Source organism: Equus caballus, chromosome 27, assembly GCF_041296265.1.
Source record: "Equus caballus isolate H_3958 breed thoroughbred chromosome 27, TB-T2T, whole genome shotgun sequence".
In the NCBI taxonomy this organism is placed as follows: domain Eukaryota; kingdom Metazoa; phylum Chordata; class Mammalia; order Perissodactyla; family Equidae; genus Equus; species Equus caballus.
Genome location: NC_091710.1, coordinates 42,646,935 through 42,672,823, shown reverse-complemented (window position 1 = coordinate 42,672,823; position 25,889 = coordinate 42,646,935). Strand labels below are relative to the sequence as shown.

At 42.4% G+C, this 25,889-nt stretch overlaps 1 long non-coding RNA gene across 4 annotated transcripts; it reads right to left on the bottom strand.

Annotated features, from left to right (window-relative positions):
- Positions 1–6,574: 6,574 nt before the first annotated feature.
- On the bottom strand, positions 6,575–25,034 carry LOC106782670 (uncharacterized). Of its 4 annotated transcripts, none has more exons than XR_011433315.1 (7): positions 24,439–24,566; positions 19,972–20,065; positions 19,739–19,875; positions 17,988–18,088; positions 13,632–13,733; positions 11,586–11,724; positions 6,575–7,033 (listed from the first exon to the last, which is right to left on the bottom strand). It is a non-coding gene; the product is annotated as an uncharacterized lncRNA (long non-coding RNA). The 4 variants fall into 4 exon arrangements; XR_011433316.1 differs by lacking the exon at positions 24,439–24,566 and adding an exon at positions 24,147–24,284; XR_011433314.1 differs by lacking the exon at positions 17,988–18,088 and having other exon boundaries at positions 24,439–25,034.
- Positions 25,035–25,889: the final 855 nt, after the last annotated feature.

The following is a 25,889-nucleotide window of genomic DNA, read 5'->3' as shown; positions in this document are numbered from 1 at the left end:
ACGTTATATATCACTTAAGAGGCCCGTCTCAGTTGAGGCTTGGAATCTCCTTTCGTGATTTTACTTATTGGAGAGAAGGAAAGTAATCCCTCAGCGTGGGAATGCGCTGTCAAGCTCTCCTACATGACTTTGGGCTGGAAATCTCCAGAGTTTTCTCCCCATGATTCAAAACCTGTGCAGACATTAAGACAAGACTGAAAATCACGTTGACAAGTAAATTAGGAGAAAAGAACAAAATAATAATACAAAGCAAGCTGAGTGAAATTCTCTGTGTCCGTCTACAAGCCCACACGATCCGGGAGGTTGTGACATCCTCCTTGATGGATGTGCTGTAGTTTGGAGCACGGCCCAGAGCCCCGGCTGGAAGTCAGAGCAGGCATCTCAAGTCCTAGCACGTTACTAACTAGCTGTGTGATGCTAGGCCCCTCGCTGGGTGTAGGTTTATTATAAAATAAGGGGATTTGACCATGTGATTGTTAAGAGCCCTTCCCCTTAGCTCTAAAACACCACTGATTCTTTTTCTCTTTCACGAACTCAGAAAATATATCTTAAATATGTCTCTTTTAAATGACAACGGGCACATGGTAGACTGATAATAAATATTTGTTGAACTAATTAATTAGTTCGGGCACTATGAACAAGAGGATCTTCTTTGCAATTATTTGATAAACTGTAACTTATGAGCTCTTTCTCTTTCTGACTAGGAGGAGAGAAGGCTGCGTAATAGCAAGCAGATCAACTAAAACATCTCTGGTACCCTGCTGGTGACTCCAGCCCTGTTGGATCTGTGTGGCTCAAGAATCAAGTTCTCCCATAAGCCTAAAGAATCCTTTTGAGAGGCCGGCCCCGTGGCTAAGTGGTTAAGTTTACGCACTCTACTTCGGCAGCCTGGGGTTCTTTGGTTCAGATCCTGGGCACGGACCTACACACCACTCATCAAGCCATGCTGTGGCAGCATCCACGTAGAAGAACTAGAATGACTTACAACTAGGATGTACAACTACATACTGGGGCTTTATGGATGAAAAGAAAAAAGGAGGAAGATTGGCAGCAGATGTTAGCGCAGGGCCAATCTTCCTCACCAAAAAAGCATACCTTAAAAAAAAAAAAAGAATCTTTTTGTTCTTTTGTCCTGCCAGAATGAAAAATCTTGACCAACTATGGAATGCATTTTACAAACAGAATTGAAGAAGGGTAATTACTAACAAAGAAGTGCTGTGTACCTTCTGAACAAAGAACTAACCGGGGCAGATGAGGTTTACTTCAAATACCAAATGGAATACTACAAGACAAAATTATTTTTAAACAATTAATATTGAGCCAAAAATAAAAGCAAAGAAAGTGCTATAAACTGTGTGAAAGGGTTAAACATTTACTTCTCTTACTTATTTTTATATTTGTTGAGCTCAAATTTGTCAGTATTTAACCATTAACCTTGGACAAGTAACTTTTCTATCTCTACGTTTCTCATCTAGAAAAAAGTAAAGTTCAGAGTGGGGAAAATCGGTCCAGATAAATTCTAGACTCAGTTCTAGCTCCTCTGAATCTATACAAAACTTCTTTTCTGGTTACAGTGATAATAATGTTCATATCAAAAATCTGATTTAACATGGATGAATGTTGAGGACATGATGCTAAGCAAAATAAGCCAGTCACAGAAGGACAAATACTGTATGATTTCTCTCATATTAAATATCTAAAGTAGTCAAAATCATAGAAACAGAATGTAGAAAAGTGCTTACCAAGGGCTAGTGGGACAGAGGCGGAGGAATTAGTGTTTAGAGGGTATAAAGTTTCATTTTTGCAAGATGAAAAAGTTCTAAAAAGGGAGCCAGCTTGGTGACGTAGTGGTTAATTTTGTGTGCTCTGCTTACGTGGCCCAGGGTTCACAGGTTTGGATCCCAGGCATGGACCTATACACCACTCATCAAGCTATGCTGTGGGAGCGTCCCACATAGAAAATAGAGGAAGATGGGCACAGATGTTAGCTCAGGGCCAATCTTCCTCACCAAAAAAGAAAAAGTTCTAGAGATCCATTGCACAACAATGTGAATATACTTAACACTACTGAACTGTACACTTAAAACTGGTTAAGATGGTAAATTTTATGTCATGTGGTTTTTACTGCAATAAAAAATAATTTTGTTTTATCATGAGAAGAAAGGAAATTTAAAACCATCCAAAATTCAGTTACCCAGAGAAAATTTCTATTAACCAACCAATGCTTGTCTACCACAACATAACCTAAGTACAACATTATGTTCGCTGTTTGTTTTTCAACTGTTAGAGTGCCTGCACGATGGTACTTATCTACTGGGAACAAAATCATGGACATGACAAAGACCCAGCTCTCAGTGGGTAACGAAATCAGCAATTACATTAAAGGGCAACAAGTTCTACAACAAGGGGGCACACAGAGAGCAACGGAAGCACAGAGAAGAAGCAACCAAACCAGGGTAGGGATGGGGGAAGGCTTTCAAGAGGAAATGGTGGCTAATCTGAGATGTGAAGGCTGAGGAGAAGATATCAAGGCAAAAAGAAGGCAGCAGCCTTCATTCTAGTCAGAAAGAACACATGCAGAAGTCTAGGCAATGCAGAGTGCTGTGCTTAAGGTGGGTGAGAGGACGTCCCTGGCAATCACCAGGGGCAGGAATACAAAGCCTCTGGACCCTGTGTTAAGGAGCCCAAACATTTCCCTGAAGGCAATAGGGAGTGATTGGAGAGTGTTCAATGTGGAATGGACAAGATTCGATTCAAAATTAGGAAGACACTTCTGGCTTCTGTGTAGAGAATGGATGGAGGGGTCCCGGCTGGTTGAGGGAGCCCACTTAGGTGGCTGGGCAGTGAGCTAGGTCAGACAAGCTGAGGCATAGCCAAGCTCACGTGGTATTTATAGTTTGGGACTGAAGTTTTTTCACCGAATACTCCATATTTAGTATTTTCCCATTTCACTAAAAAATGAATAAACAGGGCCGACCCAGTGGCACAGCGGTTAAGTTTGCATGTTCTGCTTCTCGTCACCCCAGGGTTCGCCGGTTTGGATCCCAGGTGCGGACATGGCACTGCTTGGCAAAAGCCATGCTGTGGTAGGCATCCCACATATAAAGTAGAGGAAGATGGGCATGGATGTTCGCTCAGGGCTAGTCTTCCTCAGCAAAAAGAGGAAGATTGGCAGCAGTTAGCTCAGGGCTAATCTTCCTCAAAAAAAAAAAAAAAAGAATGAATAATCATTGGATGATCTAGAAGAATGAATAAATTCTTAGACTCTTACAACCTCCCAAAACTGAACCAAAAAGAAATAGAGAGTCTGAATAGAACAATCACAAGTAAAGAGATTGAAACAGTAACCAAAAACCTCCCCAAAATAAAAGTCCAGGACCAGATGGCTTCTCTGGAGAATTCTACCAGACATTCAAAGAAGATTTAATACCTATCCTTTTCAAAATATTCCACAAAATTGAGGAAGATGGAACACTTCCTAACACATTCTACAATGCCAACATCACCCTGACCCCAAAGCCTGACAAGAACAACACACAGAAGGAAAATTACAGGCCAATATCACTGATGAACATAGACGCAAAAATCCTCAATGAAATATTGGCAAACCGAATACAGCAATACATGAAAAGATCATACACCATGATCAAGTGGGATTTATACCAGGAATGCAGGGATGGTTCAACATCCACAAATCAATCAATGTGATACACTATATTAGCAAAATGAGGAATAAAAACCACATGATCATCTCAATAGATGCAGAGAAAGCATTTGACAAGATCCAACATCCATCTATGATAAAAAACCCTCAATAAAATGGGTATAGAAGGAAAGTCCCTCAACATAATAAAGGCCATATATGACAAACCCACCGCCAATATCATAGTCAATGGGGAAAAAGTGAAAGCCATCCCTCTGAGAACAGGAACAAGACAAGAGTGCCCAGTCTCACCACTCTTATTCAACATAGTACTGGAGGTTTTGGCCAGAGCAATTAGGCAAGAAAAAGAAGTAAAAGGAGTCCAAATAGGCAATGAAGAAGTGAAACTCTCCCTCTTTGCAGATGACGTGATTTTATATATAGAAAACCTTAAAGAATCCATCGGAAAACTATTAGAAATAATCAACAACCACAGCAAAGTTGCAGGGTACAAAATCAACTTACAAAAATCAGTTGCATTTCTATACTCTAATAATGAACTAACAGAAAGAGAACTCAAGAATACAATCCCACGTACAATCATGACAAAAAGAATAAAATATCTAGGAATAAATTTAACCAAGGAGGTGAAAGACCTACACAATGAAAACTATAAGACATTATTGAAAGAAATCGATGATGACATTAAAAAATGGAAAGATATTCCATGCACTTGGAGTGGAAGAATAAACATAGTTAAAATGTCCATACTACCTAAAGCAATCTACAGATTCAGTGCAATCCCAATCAGAATCCCAATGACATTCTTCACAGAAACAGAACAAAGAATCCTAAAATTCATATGGAGCAATAAAAGACCCCAAATAGCTAAAGTAATTCTGAGAAAAAAGAACAAAGCTGGAGTCATCACAATCCCTGACTTCAAAATATACTACAAAGCTACAGTAATCAAAATAGCACGGTATTGGCACAAAAATAGACACACGGATCTATGGAACAGAATTGAAAGCCCGGAAATAAAACCACACATCTATGGACAGCTAATCTTCAACAAAGGAGCTAAGAACATACAATGGAGAAAAGAAAGCCTCTTCAGTAAATGGTGTTGGGAAAACCGAACAGCCATGTGCAAAAGAATGAAAGCAGACCATTATCTTTTGCCATACACAAAAATAAACTCAAAATAGATCAAAGACTTGAAGGTAAGATGTGAAACCATAAAACTCCTAGAAGAAAATATGGGCAGTACACTCTTTGACAATGGTCTTAGAAGGATCTTTTCAAATACCATGTCTGTTCGGGCAAGGGAAACAAAAGAAAAAATAAACAAGTGGGACTTTATCAGACTAAAGAACTTCTGCAAGGCAAAGGAAACCAGGAACAAAATGAAAAGACAACCCACCAACTGGGAGAAAATATCTGCAAATCATATATCCGACAAGGTGTTAATCTCCAAAATATATAAAGAACTCACACAACTTAACAACAACAACAACAACAAAAACCCCTGTCAAAAAATGGGCTGAGGATATGAATAGACATTTTTCCAAAGAAGATATACAGATGGCCAATAGGCACACGAAAAGATATTCAACATCACTAATCATCAGGGAAATGCAAATCAAAACTACACTAAAATATCACTTTACACTCATTAGAATGGCTATAATCACCAAGACAAAAAATAACAAATGTTGCCGAGGATGTGGAGAAAAGGGAACCCTCATACACTGCGGGTGAGAATGCAAACTAGTGCAGCCACTATGGAAAACAGCATGGAGATTTCTCAAAAAATTAAAAAGAGAAATATCATATGACCCAGCTATCCCACTACTGGGTATTTATCCAAAGATTTTGAAATCAACAAGTCAAAGAGACTTACGCACCCCTACGTTCATTGCAGCATTATTCACAATAGCCAAGATGTGGAAGCAACCCAAGTGCCCATCGACGGATGAATGGATAAAGAAGATGTGGTATATGTATACTATGGAATACCACTCAGCCATTGAAAAGGCAAAATTCTCCCATTCACAACAACATGGGTGGACCCTGAGGGTATTATGTTAAGCAAAATAAGCCAGATGGAGAAAGACAAAAACCGTATGATTTCACTCATATGTGGAATATAAACAAACACATGGACAAAGAGAACAGATTAGTGGTTACCAGAGGGGAAGGGGGTTGAGAGGTGGGCACAAGGGGTGAAAGGGCACATTTATATGGTGACTGACAAATAATAATGTACAACTGAAATTTTACAATGTTATAAACTATTAAGGCCTCAATAAAAAAATGTTTTAAAAGAATAATCATTGTAACCATTTTTCATGGTTTCATGGTATTTCATTGTATGGATAACTCATGATTTATTTAACTACTTGGTTATTTTGAAGGTTGTTTCCAAGTTTTTGTTATTCTAAACCAAGTGGGATGAATATTTTGATACAAAATCCTTATCCACATTTTTAAAATACATTCACAAATGTTAAAAATTATACTTATCTCTTGCAGCAGATGACAGAGGAGATGTTAAAGACACGATTACAATCCAGACGTGCAAGGCAATGTTACCAAAGGGACGTGTGTGTGTGTGTGTGTGAACTATAAACAGTTTACTTTGTCCTAAAAGACCATTCTGGATTGCATAATCTTCCAAAGAAGACATAATCTAACGCGTACATCCCCTACATAGCACAGGACAGGGATGGCTGTGGGTTTGAGCTCCACAGTACATTGCTCCATCCAGGCAAAAGGTCAAGTGTTGCAGAAGGCCAAAGCTAAAAATAAAGAGTGGCACTGGGAAAATTAAGGAGTTGTTCAGGGGGAAGTGAGTCATATCACATTGGCACTTCTGTCTCCTCCTGTGCACTTTGGTAACCTCCTCAGCCAGAGAAAGCACACTGGTTCTTAAATGAAAGTAATTTTAATAACAATAACACTAACGGTTTTAGTAACAATACAGAGTAGGTTCATTCCTGTAGCACTTTTGTTTCCCAAGGCCAACTTCTCATGGACCGTCTCTGGACCAGGCTGCCCTTGTCCATTAATGGCAAGGTCTCCAGGAGGACAGGGCACCACAAAGGTGAGGACCGTCCTTTGTGTTTATCAACGGGTCTGGTAGGAGATAGCTGATTAGAAGACTAGCAGTAACAATATAGAGGGTCCGTGCAACCTGCGCACGGGCTTGGAGAGGACTGCGCGTGGTCCCTTCATCGCTGCCATCCTGGATGTTTCTCAGGTATCCAAATTCCTACGGCCAGTCAGACTGTTTAGAAGGTCGCATCTCTTCAGGAAATCGTCAAAATATTCGTCCTTCAGATGCAAGTCAAACTTTTTCAGGACTGAAATGACATCTTCCTTTCCAACCTCCAAGAGAGAGAAAGAGAGATCAGACGGCTACTTTACAAAGTTTCCACCTAAATCACAGGTTTGGGGATTTCCATTTATTCGTCTTGTTAAGAGTCATGGGGAGGATGGTGGAGAAGAATGGGGGGAATTTATTCAGCATATTTTTTTAGAGTATCTACCATGTATGTATAAGATACAACAGGGCTATAAAGTCATAGTGACCATCTTCTTGGGGCTTACGTTATAATTGGAGAATTAAAACTCCATGTTAATAGCTGTTATCGCTATTTGCACAAGGTAACAATTACACACAAGGTGCTACAACAGTCCAGAAGAGAGAGAGCCCATCCCTGCTAGAACATCCAGGAAGAGAAAGGTAGCAGGGAAATTTTTAACTGAAAGGTTATTTCTTTCTAATTAGAACCTGTATATTTAAGACTAACTTCATTTATATTTTTAGAAAGTTATATCATTCACAAAATGATGAAAAAATGTATAAAAATAAATGCTTAACACTTAGATCAAGAACCTTTCCAATTAGATAATCTAATCTCAATCTTTATTTAACTCAACCGGCTCATACCTTTGGCAGAACAAAAAACCAAAGCAAATTAGTCTGATTTTGTATTTTGCTTATTGTGTCCCCACCTTGCCTAGATATACTGAGATATCTGAAAATCAGGGAAATGCTTTTCAGAGACTCACAGTAAAAGAAGAAGAGAGCAGAGAGTCTTGATGAAAGGCAAACTGGATAATCAAGATAGAGAATTAGTTACAGGAATGATGACTCTGTATCTTATGAATCTTGAAGTTAATAAAAACTATTTAAAAGAAAATATTTTGGTAATAAGAATTCTAACCAGGCTAAGCCTAGAGAACTTACTGACCTCTTTGTTTTCAAGCTGATTTAAAAATGTAATTCAAATGGTAAGTAGTTACTAAACACCAACTACATGTTGCCCAGTGGGGTTACAAAGATCAGTAAGACAAATGCCTTAGCTTCAAGAACTACTGTCTAGTAGGGAAAATGGACACGTAAATACAGGTTAAGTGACACGATACCATTTACAACCATTAAATTGATTTTAAAAACTATTAATATCGATATGCCCAGTTGTTGGCAAGTATAATGATTGAATTGTGTCCCCCCCAAATTCATAGTCAATGCTGTAAGCCCCAATACCTCAGAATGTCACTATATTTGGAGATAGGATCTTTAAAGAGGTAATTGAGGTAAAATGAAACTACTAAGGTGGGCCCTAATCCAGTATGAGTGGTGGCTTTATGAGAAGAGGAGATTAGGACACAGACACACAGAGAGAAGACCAAGTGAAGACACAAGGAGCAGACCCGTCTACAAACCAAGGAGAGAGGCCTCAGAAGAAACCAAACCTGCCAACACCTTGATCTTGGACTTCTAGCCTCTAGAATTGTGAGACAATAAACTTATGTGGTTTAAGTCACTCAGCCTGTGATATTTTGTTATGGCAGACCTAGAAACTAATACAGCAAGGATATGGGCAAAGGAGAAATTTTTATGCATTGCTAGTAAATAAACTGGCACAACCATTTTGGAGAGTCACAAGCCTCAGCAGCCGATTCCATTTGAGTGTCTACCCTAGAAAAAGTCCAGCAAATGCACCCAAGAATAAAAAGCTGTTCCATGTCGCATTACCTCTTAACTGTGAAGAAGTTGAAACTAACTTCTCTCAGTAGGAAAGTAGGTAAAGAAATTGTGGTTTGTTCACACCATAGAATACATCACAGCAGTTAAAATGACTCAACTAATGTATCTGCATATATCAACATGGATAAATCTCAAAAATGATGTTAAGTGAAAAAAGAAAACTGTGAAAATATTTTTACAGTATGATATCACTTATGTGTAATTTAAAAACAAAGTTGTATATATTGTTTATGTAAAGGATGAATACACACATGGGCACGAGAGGCATGGAACATAAGACAGGAGTGGAGAGCGTGGACTGTGGCGCTCTCTTGCTTACCAGTTACATAACCTCTGAGAGCTTAAAAAAAAAATCTCTCTGTGCCTCAGTTTCCTCATCTGTAACATGGGGTTAAGAAGAGTACGTACATTACTGGATTGTTGGGAAGACTGCGTGAGAAAATGTACTTAAATTGCTTAGCTCAGTGCGTGGCTCATACTAAACGCTCAATAAATATTAGTTTACCAGATAAAACATTAACTTAGTAAAAAAAACAATGTGTTCTACTATACAGGTAATCAAATGCGAGCAAAGTAAAATAAAATTGAGTTGTTACTTTTGGCAACATTTTATCTTGAAATGAAAATGCTGGGATAGGCAGGTCTTGGTATACGTGCCCTTGGATGATGCCCTCCCTGTGAGTGGGGGCGGGACCCAGTGACTCACTCTGACAAACAGAATGTGGCAACATGATGGGACATTACTTCCAAAATGAGGTCATGAAAAGCCTGAGGCTTCCTCCTGGGCACTCTCTCTCTCACTCACTTGCTCTGAGGGAGTCAGCTGCTGTGTTGTGAGCTGCCCTGTGGACTGGGCCACATGACAAGGAATGAATGTGTCTGGCCAACAGCCGGGGAGTGAACTTGGAGGTGGACCCTCCTCCAGCTGAGCCTCGGTTAGGCAACTGGCCGACAGCTGAACTGCAGTCTCCTGAGAGCCTTTGAGCCAGAGACACCAGCCCAGCTTCCTGCCCAACAGAAACTCTGACATAATAAATGCTGATTGTTTTCAGCTGACAAAGTTTGGGGGCTAATTTGTTATACAGCCATAGATAACTAATATGCCCAGCATAGGCCAGGGTGGAAACATGCTGGTCGTACGTATATAGCGTCAGTAAGCATATAAATTGGCGTAAATTTCTGGAGAGCAATTTTGGCAGTATTCCTAAAAATATTCACAAATTTTTTTTCATCCGAAGGAAATAGACAAAAATGGTGAATATTCATTGTAGTATTAAATATAATAGTGAACAACCAGTAACAACTTACCTGCCCAACACTGATTGGGGAATTGAGATATTGTCATCATATACCATATATTGATATAATAAGAAATATATATTTTAGTCTTCATTCCTGGCTCCTGGGCAGAGCTCCTACAGTCTGGGTGCTAGGAGAATCTTTTGTTCAAATATTTGGTCTTTGACCCCAGTTCCTGACACAGAGTTCCTAAATCCCTTGAAATATTCTGGGTGATACAAGTGTCTTTTGTTCTAATGAGGAAAATCTTGGTGGGCTCCTGGATAGCTTCAGGATGTGGATTAAGGCTGGTCGCCAAAAAGACCAGCCATAATGAGAACGTTGGAGTAATCAGCCCCAACCCCCATCCTCCAGGGAGGGGGGAGGTGCCAGGGGCTGGAGACCGAGTTAATAATCCATCATGCTCATGTGATGAAGCCTCCATAAAAATCCCTAAAGCATGGGGTTTGGAGAGCTTCTGAGCTGGTGAACGTGTGGAGGTGCTGGGAGGGTGGCACGCCCAGCAAGGGCATGGAAGCTCTGAACCCCCTCCCCCATACCTCGTCATATGCATTTTTTCTATCTGCCTGTTCCCGAGTTGTATCCTTTTGTAATAAACCAGTTATCTACTAAGCAAACTGTTTTCCCGAGGTCTGTGAGCCATTCTAGCAAATTATTAAGCCCAAGGAGGGGGGATCATGGGAACCTCTGATTTACAGCCAGTTGGTCAGAAGCACAGCTAACAACCTAAACTTGGGATTGGTGTCTAGAGGGAGGAAAGTCATTCTTGTGGGACCAAGCCCTTCATTTGTGGGGTGTGATACAAACTCCAGGTAGCAGAATTGAATTAAATTGTAGGACACCTAGCTGATGATATCCACAGAGAACTGGAAAATTGCTTGGGGTGGGAAAAACTCACACACATTTAGTGACAAGAAGTGAAGTATTGAGCTGAAAGTTGAGAGTAAAGTAGGAAAAATGGAGTTTTTCCTTTCAGGAATAAATAAATTATATTACCTGACAAAATCTTAAGAAGACATTAAAATTCCTGTTAAAATTCTCATTAATGGTTTGTTGAAATGTTCACAATATAATAACAACTATGTTCACAAAATAAAAATAATTGAGGATGACAAATTTTTGTGTTGTTTAATTTTTAAAAGACTACATTAGAAATACACCAACACAATGATAGTGATGATCTCTGAGTGATGGAGTTATTAAATGATTTACTTTTTCTTGGTTATATTTTTCTGTAGATTCTAATTCTTCTACAACAAATATGTATTATTTTTCATCTGAACTATCCTTAAGTGTGAAAACTAAAAGCAGGCCTAGTATGATTCTTAAAATACATTTACCTTGGGGGCTGGCCCCGTGGTCGAGTGGTTAAGTTCGCGCGCTCTGCTGCAGGCAGCCCAGTGTTTCATTGGTTCGAATCCTGGGCGTGGACATGGCACTGCTCATCAGACCACGCTGAGGCAGCGTCCCACATGCCACAACTAGAAGAACCCACAAGGAAGAATACACAACTATGTACTGGGGAGCTTTGGGGAGAAAAAGGAAAAAAAAATAAAATCTTTAAAAAAAATAAAATACATTTACCTTGACTACTTTTTTCCGGATCACGCTTTTCAAATTCTTCTCTGATGTTCCTGAATCCCTCTCTGAACTTGCTACATCAAATAAATCTCCTTGTCCTTCCTCTCTTCTTGATATTTTCCAACATGGGCTCCAGATATGACTGAAAAGGAAAAACACCAAAGTAAATCTTGATTTAAAAATTATATAAAATCTCAGAAAGGCAATTAGGTTTGACCCTTTGAGTAAAGTATCATTTTACTTCAGGAAGTAAAGACTTAAATAAGCTTACATAAAAATCCAAAATGCATTTATATAAGTCAGGATTTCTTAACCCGGGGTCCATACACATCTGGGGGCTCACAAGTGTGTTTCAAGTAGTCCATGAATTGCATGCCAAATACAAGGGTAAGTGTGTCCTCCAGGGAAGACAGTTCACAGTGTAAGGAGGTTCTCAGTTGGGTCTGAATTAGGGTGACCACCACCCTGGTTCACCAGAATTGTTGCTTTTAGCACAGAGAGTTCTGAGTCTTAGGAACCCTTCAGCCCTAGGCAAACCAGGGTGGCGGTCACTCCCTCTGCAGTCCAAAAGAGGGTGACGAAAAATAATTCAAAGACTTAATTTAAACTCAATTGAATGTATAAGGAAAAATTAGATTACTTCTTAAGCCATAGAATACTGCCATTTCTTCTTATTTAACCCATGTCCTGAGAATTATTTTGTATATAACCAAAGCTACCAGTATCTTTCTTCCTTAGTTTCTAGGCTAATAGCAATTTGTAAAGGACTCCCTTGTTACCATGAACCCTTACCTTTTGTCATGTGTAATTGGTGGCTCTTGCATTACCATGTTGAGATATTATTACCCTGGCAAGATCAGTCCAAAAGGGTAAAAATATGTTATCACTTAAGAATCCAGATCTGTTGGGGCTGGCCCCGTGGCTGAGTGGTTAAGTTCGCGCGCTCCACTGCAGGCAGCCCAGTGTTTCGTTTGTTCAGGCAGCCCAGTGTTTCGTTGGTTCGAATCCTGGGCTCGGACATGGCACTGCTCATCAAACCACGCTGAGGCGGCGTCCCACATGCCACAACTAGAAGGATGCACAACTAAGAATATACAACTATGTACCGGGGGGCTTTGGGGAGAAAAAGGAAAAAGGTGAAATCTTTAAAAAAAAAAAAAAAAAAGAGACTCCAGATCTGTGACAGGATGGAGAACTCAGGTGCTCTCAATTGTCTCAGGTGTCAGAGGGCACTCTCAAGTGGTGTACAGGAAGCTAATTTCTGCCTTCGATGGAGGCAGGCTAGAAATTAGGAGAAAGGACCCAGGAGAGGCCTCACATATCCCCAACCCTCCATGTGGGGAAGGACGGGGCCTGTGCACCCCTGAGAGAAGCTCTACATGATAAGGCATATTCAAATTCTGGTAGATCTTTTTACTTCTCTTTTGTAATCCATTGGTCTTTGGTAAAGCCTTTTTGAACAGTCCCACTTCGTCTCAGCTGTGCCTCAGAGAATCACAGCAGGACCTTTATGCCACCATTGGGGAGAGCAGTGCTTATGGTGGGTGTAGTGGTGGCAGCAGGAATTAATGTGGCGACCATGCAAAAATGCATCTCAGGGGAATAGAAGGGAAACTTCTAGTGCAGCTGCCTCTGACTCCACCAGAGAATTCTTCTTTTTTTTAATTTTTTTTTTAAAGATTGGCACCTGAGCTAACAACTGTTGCCAATCTTCTTCTTTTTTTTTTTCTGCTTTATCTTCCCAAAACCCCCGTACATAGTTGTATATCTTAGTTGCAGGTCTTTCTAGTTGTGGGATGTGGGACGCTGCCTAACATGGCCTGACAAGCGGTGCCATGTCCGTGCCCAGGATCCAAACCCTGGGCCGCCGCAGCGGAGCACGCGAACTTAACCACTCAGCCACGGAGCCAGCCCCAAGAATTCTCTTTTCAGTGCTCACCTTGGAAGTTCTGGTTTGTTCTATGAAGAAAGGTGACTTTTACTATAAGCACATACTTTACAATGACAAAGAATAAACATACAGAGCTCTCTCATCTGCTTAGTTTTTACCTGATACTTTTGCATTTTTTGATGATCCATTGTGATCTTCAGTCTCCAAGTTTTTAAAAGTTACATCTTTTTTTGAGAACACCTGTTCTGTTCTCATCATACCTGCATTAGGAGAAATGATACATATGATTTAATATATGTTTTATGAAACTGACAAGTACATTATCTTGAGATGGCAAATGAGTGTGACAAGTGGCCACCAATTCCCCACCCTTGGCCCATACCAGACAACATGATTAATCACGACATTCTTTCTGTTGAACCCAAATTTGGCCACTGAAATTTTCTCAACTTCTACCAGACATGGCAATGGTATAGAGCACGAAATATATTTATGTGTATATACAGATATATACACATATATACATACATAACAGATTTGTCTATTCTTTTTATCTTAAAAATGAACAATTCTTTAAAAACTCTTTGGCAGACCATGCATCATGATTTGGAGGTTGAAAAAAATACTACCACTGTATGCACACCATAGATATCCTTACATACGTAATTATGGAGACAAACATCAACTAACCTCTGACTTATCAGTTGGTTCATTCTATCCTTCCTGTTATCCAATATATATGAATCATTTTGGGCTTGAGGTCAACATTAGAAATGAAGAGGGCCGGCCCAGTGGCACCGTGGTTAAGTTTGCACATTCCACTTCGGTGGCCCCGGGTTCACGAGTTCGAATCCCAGGTGTGGACCTACACACTGCTTGTCAAGCCATGCTGTGGCAGGCGTCCCACATTTTAAAAAAAGTAGAGGAAGATGGGCATGTATGTTAGCTCAGGGCCAATCTTCCTCAGCAAAAAGAATAGGACTGGTGGCAGATGTTAGCTCGGGGCTAATCTTCCTCAAAAAAAAAAAACAAACAAATGAAGGACCAACGAGCCATACAAACGTGATGGTTCAACAGCACGGGCTCTGGAATTGGACACTAAGTAGGCTCTGAGTCTGTGTAACTCCTACCTCATAGGGTTGTTAAGGAGTAGACGATATATTGCATAAAGAGCCTACTAGACTGTGTGGCAATTAATAGGCCCTCAACAAATGGCCTTCATGATGACTATGTTGGAATGAGACCAGAGCTGAGAAGAACTCAAGGCCAAATCTAACACAGGGGCCAGGGCATGGCTGAGAAAGGCAAAAGCTGAGGGAAAATTAGGAAGTAGGGCCAGGGCTTATCTGTTCAACAAGCATTTACTGAGCGCCCACCATATGCCAGGTGCCACGCTGGGGCCTGGAGTCAGAAACGAGGAGAGCAGTGAAAGCAGAGAGCTCCCTTCCCCGGACCCTCCCTATTATTGCCATCTAGATTGCTCCCCAGCCCAGCACATTCAAAGCCCCGCAAATTCAAGGTACTGAGATGTGTTTTCATGAACAACGACATCAAAATTTTTCTTGGCAGTTTCAAGAGGTTTATGGTCAGATTAGTATTTGTTCTGCGGTAATTAAAAAGCATTAAGATGAGAGGTACTATTGCCAAACTTTTTCAAACTCCACATCTTTTATATAAAAAACTAGTTTGTTAAGAATTTCCCTAAATTCCGGCCTGAAAGTTGTTCTTTCGTCTTCTGAATTTTTCTGTGGTGTGAGATCCAGGAAGCTGTTTTCAATAAAAGGAACAATGGATTGGCTAAAATGTGAAATATATTCCCCTACAGATATTTCTACATAGACTCCCATTGACTTGGTCCTTTGAATTTTATTATTTGGATTATCAATGTGAAAGCATAGAGGGAATAACCCATAAAATCATGTGCGTCCAAGATAAAAGCTCCTGTAGACTTTTAACCCTATAAATCCCAACATAGGCTCTTGAGTGTCATGAGTCAGCTTGAAATTCCCTTTGTAAAGGCATGCATTCATTAGGTCAAAAGCAGAGGGAATGTGCCTAGCTTTTTTGGGCGTTTCGTCTGAGGTTTGTATGGACCTGTGGGGCTGTCATCAGCAACCTCCGCCTTCTGTTAAAAGGGTCAAATGATGTAGGAATTCCTGAGGGAATGGGTCCCGAACTGCTGTGTAGAACCCTTCAAAGCTTACCGTGATCTTATCTTAGAGTCTCAGGCTATAAGATATTAAGAATATAGGCAAAGGAAAAGGGGGAGATTGAGATGTATTTGCTAAAAAAATATAAGAACATAGTTAAATTCCAGCAAGGATGATGATCAGAGCCCTTCCCAAAACTCTTACCCTTTTTAGCTCAGATTGTTTTAGTTTTTAAGATGGAGTTTTGAATTTCACAATTTAATTCAAGTGGATATGGAAGAGAATTAGTAATTTAAATTAAAAGGTAAAAATCAAGACAGTAGACTTTGAAACTAGGGTTATCAGTCAAAAAGCACTTTCTTCATAAATATATACTCTGCATGTGCATCTGAGGGAGGAAAGGAGCGGGCAGAGAGAGAGAAAGAGTAGATTGTGATCCTGCTTGCCTCTATGGCAGGCTTGGGTTTTGTGTTGTATTGTGGAAGAAATCAGATTGTAGGAGATGGAAAGAAAGAATGACAGCAAGAAAGCTTTCCCAATTCCTTGGATGCTTGCTCTGCCCGCTGAACCATCCAGCAGAGTTCTCCCAACACGCAGCCCTCAGGCCACCCCTCCAGTGCGCTGACTCTGTGTGGACTGAATGACTCGTCCCAGCCATGAGGCCCTGTGCCAGGTGACGTACCTGGGCAGGAGTTGTCAATGCTGACGCGACTGATACACCTTCTCAGAAACTGAGACAACACCATGAGAAGCACATCTCTATAAGAATTAAACACTCCACGGGACCAAAAATGAGACAGGATGATAAGAAAAGAAGAAAGGTTGGCAATGTCAACGGTCGGTGGTACTGGGATTGGTTTCCAACAGATAAACGGTATTATCTTCATCCTTTCTCATCTTCCCTTCCTCTTCTCCTTCTGGATGCTGTTTAATTAATTCATAAATTCTATAAACATTTATTAAAAACTGAACACTTACCAAATACTGGGGACCCAAAGTTGACTGAGACACAGTCTCTGCTACCAAGGAGTTTGGTCTAGTTGGGGACAGCTAAGTGCATCACGATCAGCGCTGTGAGAGCAGAGTACAGAAGGCTAGAGGGCACTGAACACAGCCTCTTAGATCAGGATGAAGGATGAGGGAGTGGAGAAGGGGTGTCAGGGAAAGCTACCCAGGGAAGGCAATGCTTGGAGCAAATTCTGAAGGGTGAACAGCAGTTGACTGGGTGATGAACGTGTGAGTGTTGGAGGGACTGAGAGTGAGCAGGGAGTGGGGCGTTGCACAGAAGCCACATATGGTAGAGGAGACAGCTAAGACGAAGGTGAGAGATAGCAGGATGTGTGCAGGGAATTGCAGGTGAATCCACAGTGGTGGAAGATGCACGGGAGTGTGGAGAGCAATGGGCCCGGAGAGGTGGGTGGGGTCAGGTTGAAATGGCCCTTGAGTAGCAGCTTCAGAAAGGGAAGCAGGTTAGGAACTGCTGTTTACTCTGAAAGCTATGGAGCACCCCGGAATCACAGGAAGCAGAGGAGGAGCAAAATCAGGCCGACATTGCAGAGAGATTGCATGGGCTGCCTCGAAGTCACTGGCCAAGCAAAGGGCCAGGCCAGAGGCCAGGAAAATAGCTGAGAGTTACTGACATAATCTAGGTGACAACTGATGAGTAGTAGTGTAGACAGAAAGGAGGGGACAGACATAAGCAGGGTTGAGTGAAAAATGCATAAGGATTTCTCTTCGCCCTCCTTCACTGAGCCGGGCCATGTCCAGCCACCGCAAGCAGCTCTGGCCCTTTGAGAGTCTGAGAAATATATTCTGCAAAGAGACCAAGGCAACCTACACTGACTCCTTGAGTGTGACTTTGGCTCCTGTTTTTGTTGGTTGGTTTGTTTTTTAATGATCATTTGGTTAACAAATCCTTACCTCGTTTCCAACTCTCCCCATTCCCACCTACTCCAGGAAGTTCGTTATATTTCTTGGCATAAGAGCCAGGAAGACCTAGTCTGAATTTTCAGTGCTCTGAGGACCTCCTCAGAATGTTAGCAGGAAATGAGAAAGCTAGGTCTGGGCCCTTTGCGTCGTGAGCGATGTCGGAAGCTATTTCTCCTAGTCAGGCCCAGACACAATATGGAACTTTCCTCCTCATCATGTACTTAACATCTAATGTTCTTAGCTACTCCCCTTTCCACTAAAGCTCCTCCTTTCTTAATCAAGGCTTAGGATATTCATAACGTGAATTTGAAACAATACTGAATACTGAAAATTTCTCAAGCACAATAGAAATATTTAATCCTAATGTGTGATTAAAATGGTGGCCAGAATTTTCTTTAATAAGACGGAAATCAAATCCCTGCTTTAATCACTGACCTGTAAATGCTTCCTTTGCCTTCAGGATCATTGTTTTTAAACAGCTGCTTCACAGCAAAATAACCCCCAGATCTCATCTTTTCATGGATAAAGTTCTCTAGCTGGAGGAAAATGTTGGCATCACAATTTAAAGAGAGGTTTAATTTTAAAGTGCGTATCTTTTTTAAAATGTAGAATAATCTATTTTTCACAGCAACAAAATAAGAAATCAGAAATGAATTTTTATTTCAATGGGGCAAAACTTTTTGGAAAATGCTTAGCAGTTAGATAGCAATTGCTAATTTTGCTCTATTCAACTCTAAAACAATGTTTCTGATGGGCTCCACATGCCAATCAGTTAATCACGGTTAGGCTGCACCACCAAAACTGTCATCTGTCAGAGTCACAGCTCTTGGTGTTGTAATCTGCTGAGTGGGTGTCAAGTGCTCCAAGGGCAAGAGTCTCTATGGAAACCCATCCTGCCCGAGCTGGTGTCTCCACTCCACCAGTACATGTGCGCAAACACTTTGGCCAGCGTAGTATAACTCCCTCCCTTGGAGGCAAAGTGCTTGTGTCACAACGATGTGGTGGAAATCTGCTTGGTGGCACAGTGTGGTCACACATTTCCGTCTATGTGAAAGGGTGAGGGAAGGAGGGCACCTCCTTTAAGAGTGAGCCCATGTCTGCTGTCAAACACCTGGGGAGGGACAGGTACGGGGCTGCAGAGTGAGAGTCTAGCTCCCTTAGTCTTGACCATAACAGCGTCAAAGTTGTGTAAGAGGAAGCTCCTGTGTGCTGGTTGATGAGACGCTCCTGCCATATGGAAATAGTCTGAGAGCCGAGAAGGAAAGCGCACACAGGCAACCCTGGGCAAGGCACACGAACATGGCCTTCTCTCCCTGGGGACTAAGGATCAGTTCAGTTTGATTCAGCACACGTTGACCAAATTCCAGCACTGTGCTGGGAGGTGGAGATGAAAGATGACTAAGACAGTGTCCCCGACCTTGCGGGACCCACCGTGACAGGTAGAGTTCTGGCAGCAAGACTATCTTTGGGCTTCTGGTATTCACTTGATTTCCCCCTTCATCTTTAGTCTTTTCATAAAGTATTTGTGGATCTTCTAGCCAGCTTTCACTGGTGAGACAGGAACCAAGGAAATGAGTTTTGTCTTCTTTGGGACCAGAACACCAAGAGAGGAGGAAGCAGCAGACCCTTGGGGCCTGTGTGTTGATGGTAATGGAGGGAGACCGTCCTACGGGGAAAGTGAAAGCTTGGGACTCAGAGTTGGGAATCTGGTCTGGCTGTCATTCCCTCCAGGTCTCCTTTCAAGTGTCAAACCTTATAGTTTCCTATTTTATTTTAACAAAATAGGTGGTTCCCTTGTCCCTGGGTGCCTAGTTATCCAACCACTAGCATTCACGCAATGTAAAGGACAACAGTATGCTAAATCTTCACACAGGACCAACCTGTTAGAGGCCTTGTAGCCAAGAAACCAGTTATAATGCTGCCACCCACCTAGGGTCTCCCCACTTAGCTCCAGTTTACAGACTGAGAGACAATACTTCCATTCACATCACAATAAATACAATATCCGTTCAACAGGTGTTCCACGCACATGCAATCCTTCCACCTCAGGGCACTTGAGTGGTCTCTGGGCAACAAAGTTAATATTGAGAAAGCCTCTTGACTGCTCAGTGGTGCTGACTGGAGGGAAATTAGGATAAGAAATGGAGGTAACTGAGCAAGAGAGAGAGAAAACACAATTTTCATACCTCATCTACTTCTGTTGCAAGCTGGGCTCTGGGCTTAGAGGATGAGCTGGCCGTGCTACCCAGCATGGTTCCTCTGCTCTCGGCATGGCTCCTGCTGCCAGTCTGCTGGCCTGAGGTCATCCACAAAGACAAAACCACTAGAAAATATATACTCTCATATTCATCATGGTGGACATTTTATCAGTATTACAGCAAAAGAAAGCAACAAAGGTCAGTATGCTCTTGCTTCATACCGATCAATCAACTTATTAGGCAGCAATATTGCTGTGGCGGGCTATGTTCACACTCAATTCGCCAGCTCAGATTCTCTGTGACCATTACAGGGACCTGGACAGTCAAGAGGAAGACAATGAAGATAAAGTTAACAGCCAAGACCTTATTAGTGAACACAGCATGGATTAGCCGATGGGGAAACACAGGTTTTGATATTGACCAGATAATTGCTTCTTTTTAAAAATTTATCTGCTTACAGAAAATGCTAACATTTTTTAATAAAATTCATTTTAATAAAAAATTAAAAGAAAACTAATAAACATAATTTCACTGCCCAAGATAACCACTAACATTTTAGTGTTTAGCATTTATGTTCTTTTTCTGAGCATATTGTTAAAATAGTTGAGACTATTATTATACATAATTTTACCCACATAGATAAACAGATCCTAATATCTTGCTCTTTACATTTAACCTTATTATATGAGCATTTTCTCATGTTATTACAAACTTTTGAGGAAGGAGTATTTTCCTGGCTGTGTAATATTGCATCACTGGAGAGTTCCACAGTTTACTGTTTGTTTAGCCATTTCTCCAGTGTTGGTTATTAGGCTTTTTCTAAGTTCTATTTATTATGAATAACTCTCTAATGAAGAATATTATGCAATAAGTTTTTCCCCATTTAGAACTAGTTTTTTCTTTTTTTAAATGCTTCTTTGGTGAGGAAGATTGGCCTTGAGCTAACATGTGTTACCAATCTTCCTCTTTTTTTTTTTCTCCCCAAAGCCCCAGTGCGTAGTTGTATATCCTAGTTGTAGGTCATTTTAGTTCTTCTATCTGTGATGCTGCCACAGCATGGCTCGTGGAGTGGTGGTAGGTGGGTGCCCAGGATCTGAACCGGCGAACCCCAGGCCACCAAAGCAGAGCACGTGAACTCAACCACTCGGCCATGGAGTCGGCCCCTAGAACTATTTTCTTAAGATAACTTTATATTAGTAGAATAGCTGGGTCAATGAAAATAAACATTTAAGCCTCTTAATAAAATTACCTTCCAAAAGTCTACAAATTGGTACTCTCTCCAACAATGCATAAGAGTGCCAAGATATGAGTTTGAATCTAATTCTACTTCTTATTGATTGAATGACTAGGGACAAGTTATTTTACTTCTCAGAGCCTCAGCTTTGTTATCTGTAAAATGGAGATGCCGACTTCACAGAATTATGAAATTTACAAGATGTAACATGTGTAACTTGGCACAAGTTCTGGTACATAGTAAGTGCCAAACCTAAATATTGCTTCCTTTCTCTCTTTCTCCTACTCCTTTTCCCACTGTTGAGTGAAAATAAAATAAACTTCAGGGTTGTTCTATGTCTTCTTAGTCAGTCATTTAGCTCATGGTTGAAACTTCTTAACCACAAGCCATCTGAAATAGTTAACTGTACAAGCACAGGCACATTGTTTGTATTCAGTTTATAGAACCCACTAGATACTATGTAATTGAACTGGTAATAAATATTTGGTGCATTTGTTACTGTTACTGCATTTCTGAATAGGCTTGACGTTTTATCTATTTTTCTGTTTTATCCTTATGCAAATTATTTCCCTCTCTGTTCTCAGTTTCCTCATCAGAAAAATACAGATAATACTTGTCCTAGCTTATTAGCGTAATGAAAGTACTTCTTGCTAACTATTGAGGTTTTTACTCACAGACTGACAACAAACACACTGAGCAAGACATGGGTGGGATTAGCCACAAACGTCAGAGAGACATGGAAGGGAAGCGGAAGGAAGACACTAACCTTTTTCCAGAGCCTGCAATTTACACACATTAATGACACACACACACTGTCATGAGGCGTGCTTCACAGGGATTCAGATTTTACAGATAAGGAAACTGAAATTCAGCAAAGTTAGGTAACTTCCTCAAAGTCCTAAGCTACCAGAAGGTAAAGACCCAATTCAAATACTAAACTGTATCCTGGAAGCAGAAGGACATTTTTACGCTTTGTCGCCTCAGCCATTATTAACACTATTGTGGGACTGAACAATTAAATCGTTTTGTTAACTTGCGCTTCGTTGCTTTGAGAGAAAAGCACAACAAGGTAAATTCATCTGGGAAATTTATTTTATTAGTTCTGGTCTAAGGATCGCTTGAAAGGAAGCTGCATTGATCACATATCATTAGCAATCAGGTAAATTACGATCTGCGTGTGGCGAGGGGGTGGGGAGAGTGGGAGAGATTTCACAAGGCCAAAGTTTCACTTGGTTTCAGATTATAAACTATATCACCAGACGCCATCTGGAAGCCAGTTTTATTAACATGGTGAGTCCTGAGGATCCTCTCCGTGCAGGCAGCATGTGCCTGTAGTCATGGGTAACCAACATGAACCTCCCGCTGAGGACAGTCCTGTGCAGCTCTCAGAAAGGAGAGGCACAGAAGGAAAAGGCTTCTTATGTTACCCAGGGTGCCTTTCACAAAAGTGATCTTAGCACCAGCCAGAGTGAGGGAACCCCGCTGCGCTCCCAAAAAAGGAACAAAGACGCGGGCAAAAAACTGGCTGTGACTGTCAACTAAAATAACTAATATTTCTGTGAGGTTAAACTGTATGAAATTTTGGTTTTGTAGGCCAAAATCAGTCAAACATCACCATTTTCATACGGTTTAGCCAATACATATGACATCATTCTATAAATCCAGAATGAGCTGTTTCTGGGAACTGATTTCAAAGGCGACACTTCGTAATTAGGGTTTTGATGCAATATTGCCTCTAACTTATGTTCATCACTTTTAAAGTGCAGCTATGAAATATTTTGACATATTTCAAACTACGCAAAGGAAAAATAACAACTTAATTATAACAGTGGCCTTGGGCAAAGCCAGTGACTGTCTCTGGACTTCAGTTTACATCTATATAAGACAAAAATAATAACTTGCCTCAGGGAGTAATTTGTGAGTATAAAATGAAATGCCATAACTTCAGAGAGAGACCATCATAATTATAAAGTGTTCTTATAGCATCACTAATCATTAGAGAAATGCAAATCAAAACTACAGTGAGATATCACCTTACACTCGTTAGAATGGCTATAATCACCAAGGCAAAAAATAGCAACTGTTGGAGAGGAAGTGGAGAAAAGGGACCCCTCATGCACTGCTGGTGGGAACGCAAACTGGTGCAGCCACTATGGAAAACAGGATGCAGATATCCTACAGGCCTTCAAGCAGGAAAGGAACACCTCAAAGTAACACAAATGACTGTGAAGGTCACTTCCCCAACCTAAGGGTAGGTGGGGACATGAAGGAGCCTTTCACTTCCTAGTAATACAGAAGGCTTGAAAGGCAGATATTCCTCAAAGGAACCAAACTGACCCAAACTCTGAGTTCCTTGAGAGCAGACTCAGGGTCTTAGTCATTTTTGTTTCGTTGGTGTCAGGCACAATATCTGGTGATTAAAAAAGAAAAAGAGAGGGACCACCCCCGTGGCCAAGTGATTAAAGTTCTACTCTCTGCTGGGGCATCCGCATTTTGCAAGTTCAGATCCTGGGTGTGAACCTACTCCACTCATCAGCCATGCTGTGGAGGTGTCCCTCATATCAAGTAGCGGAAGATGGGCACAGATGTTAGCTCAGGGCTAATCTTCCTCAGCAAAAAAAAAAAAAAGAAAGAAAGAAAAAGATTGGCAAGGGGTGTTAGCTCAGGGCAAATCTTCCTCACAAAAAAAAAAAAAAAAAAAAGGAAAGAAAGGGAGAAGGAAGGAAGGAAATTACTGAACTGAGGTACGAATGGTGGGCTTTTAATGCAGCACTTTTGCAAGGCAGAGACCAAGCCCCACCTGGAGGGTCTCAATCTGCTCAGCAAGGAAAGGTGACAGGGCAAGGCTCTCTTACTAACCTTGAGCAAGCTGCGCTCAAAATAGACATAATCTAGTGCCAGCCCAATGGCGCGGCAGTTAAATTCCTGTGTTTGCCTTGGTAGGGGAGGGTTTGCCTGTTGATCCTGGTCTTCCACCTAACACTGCTTATCAAGCCATGCTGTGGTAGGCGTCCCACATATGAAATAGAGGAAGATGGGCACGGATGTTAGCTCAGGGCCAGTCTTCCTCAGCAAAAAAGTGGAGGATTGGCAGTGGATGTTAGCTCAGGGCTAATCTTCCTCAAAAAAAAAAAAAAAAAAAAAAGACATAATCCCGCCTACTTTAGTTTTGCTAAAGGTGATATTGGCTGCAAGGGACTTAGTACAGAGCACAGCACACAGTAATCAATGAGTCCAGTTTGGGGAGATCGGTGTCCTCCAGGGTGGTGGTCTCACAAAGGGAACGAAGGCACCTCCAGGCATGGAAGGAAGGGCAGGTCGGCAGCCGGATCTAGCGAGCTCGCGATGCCCGTTTTTCGGTGTCGCACGAAAGCAGGACAAGCCCCCGTGGCAGGGCTGAACCCCACGACGCCGCACCGCGGGCGCAACCCCGTCCCCTCGCGCGCCCACTCACCGCGGGCGGGCTCCTCGGGGGTCCGCGGGGCCGGGGCCACTACGGGGCTCTCCCGGGGCATCGTCTCTCCAGGCCGGCGGCGGCGCCGGGTCAGGGCCGTGGAGCAGGCCACCCCGGGACGCGCCGCGCCCTGAGAGCCGCTTGGGGCTGCTGTCCCCGCGGGCGGGACGCGCGGACCTGCGGGCTCGGCGGGCGGAAGGGAGCGCGCTCCCTCGGGGCCCCGCGCTGCAGGCCGATCGGGTCTCCCGCGAGCGTCCCCTCTTTGGGATTTCCGTGCCGCCAGGCTGGGATGCGGTGGGTTGAGAAGGCGGCGCCGAGAGGGTCGAGGGCTCGGATCGGAACCAGCTTCCTTCCAGCTTCCCCCGGGCCCCCGCCCTCGGCTGCTGTCCCCCGGGCGTCCCCTTTACTGTTCCCGGGCAGCGGTGGGCCACTGGGTCCGCGACCCCGGCTCCGCTCGCCGCGGGGTGGAGGTTGCCATGGCAACGGGACAGCGCCGAGCAGCCGGTCCCCGCCGCGCTTCTCCCGAAGCCGTGGGAGGAGCCCTAGAAAGGCCCAGAGATGGGATGCGCGGAGGAGACTGACTTCCACCGCACCCCGGGGTGTCTGCCGCCCACAGGGCCCGAGTTTCCCCGGGAAGCACCAAGGAGCGGGGTGCGGGCGCCGGCCTGGCCCTCCTGGCGCAGGGAGCTGCTGCGCCCCTTGCAGCGGGATCGGTGGCCCAGGTCGGGGATAGCGCCTCCGGCTTCTCCCAAAGCAGGCATGTCGGGGGTTCTCTGAACCCCGGAAATGGGTCTAGCAGGGGGAAGGTAACTGCAAGAAAAGAGTTAATCTGAAGATAGCTCCGTTCTTTCTATATTCAGCAAACCATCCAGCTCCCCTAAGGATAATTCAGAGAAATAGCCAAGGTTGGGAGAATTATGCACCCCAGCTGTCTCTGCTTTCTCAAAACAAATAGCGAGGACCGACTGTGTACCTCTCTACATACACAGCTTCTTCGAGAAGGTTAGAAAAGCTAAACAGATGTTCTCTTTCCCAGACCATTCTGTGGGCATTTCCCTAGGACATTGTTGAATGACACAAGTTTAATGCGCAGTTTTGCATCTTAGCAGCGTTAGCGGGTGGGGCAGCAGACACATGTTTAGTGCTGGAGGGTACTATCAAACAGGTTTGCAAAGTGGCTGTGCCATTTTACATGCCCATCAGCAGTGTGTGAAGGTTCCAGTTGTTCCACATTCTTGCCAACTCTTGGCATTCTGTCTGTTTTAATTTTAGCATTCTAGGGTGGGTAGTGGTATGTCACTGTGGGTTTTTTTTTTAAGTTGAATCATATGAAGCTGCTGATAATTGGCTTACAGAAATGGCATTTTCATATGATTCAACCTAATTTGCATTTCTGTGGTGAGTGAGGATGTTGAACACATTTTCATATGCTTATTAACCATCATATAATC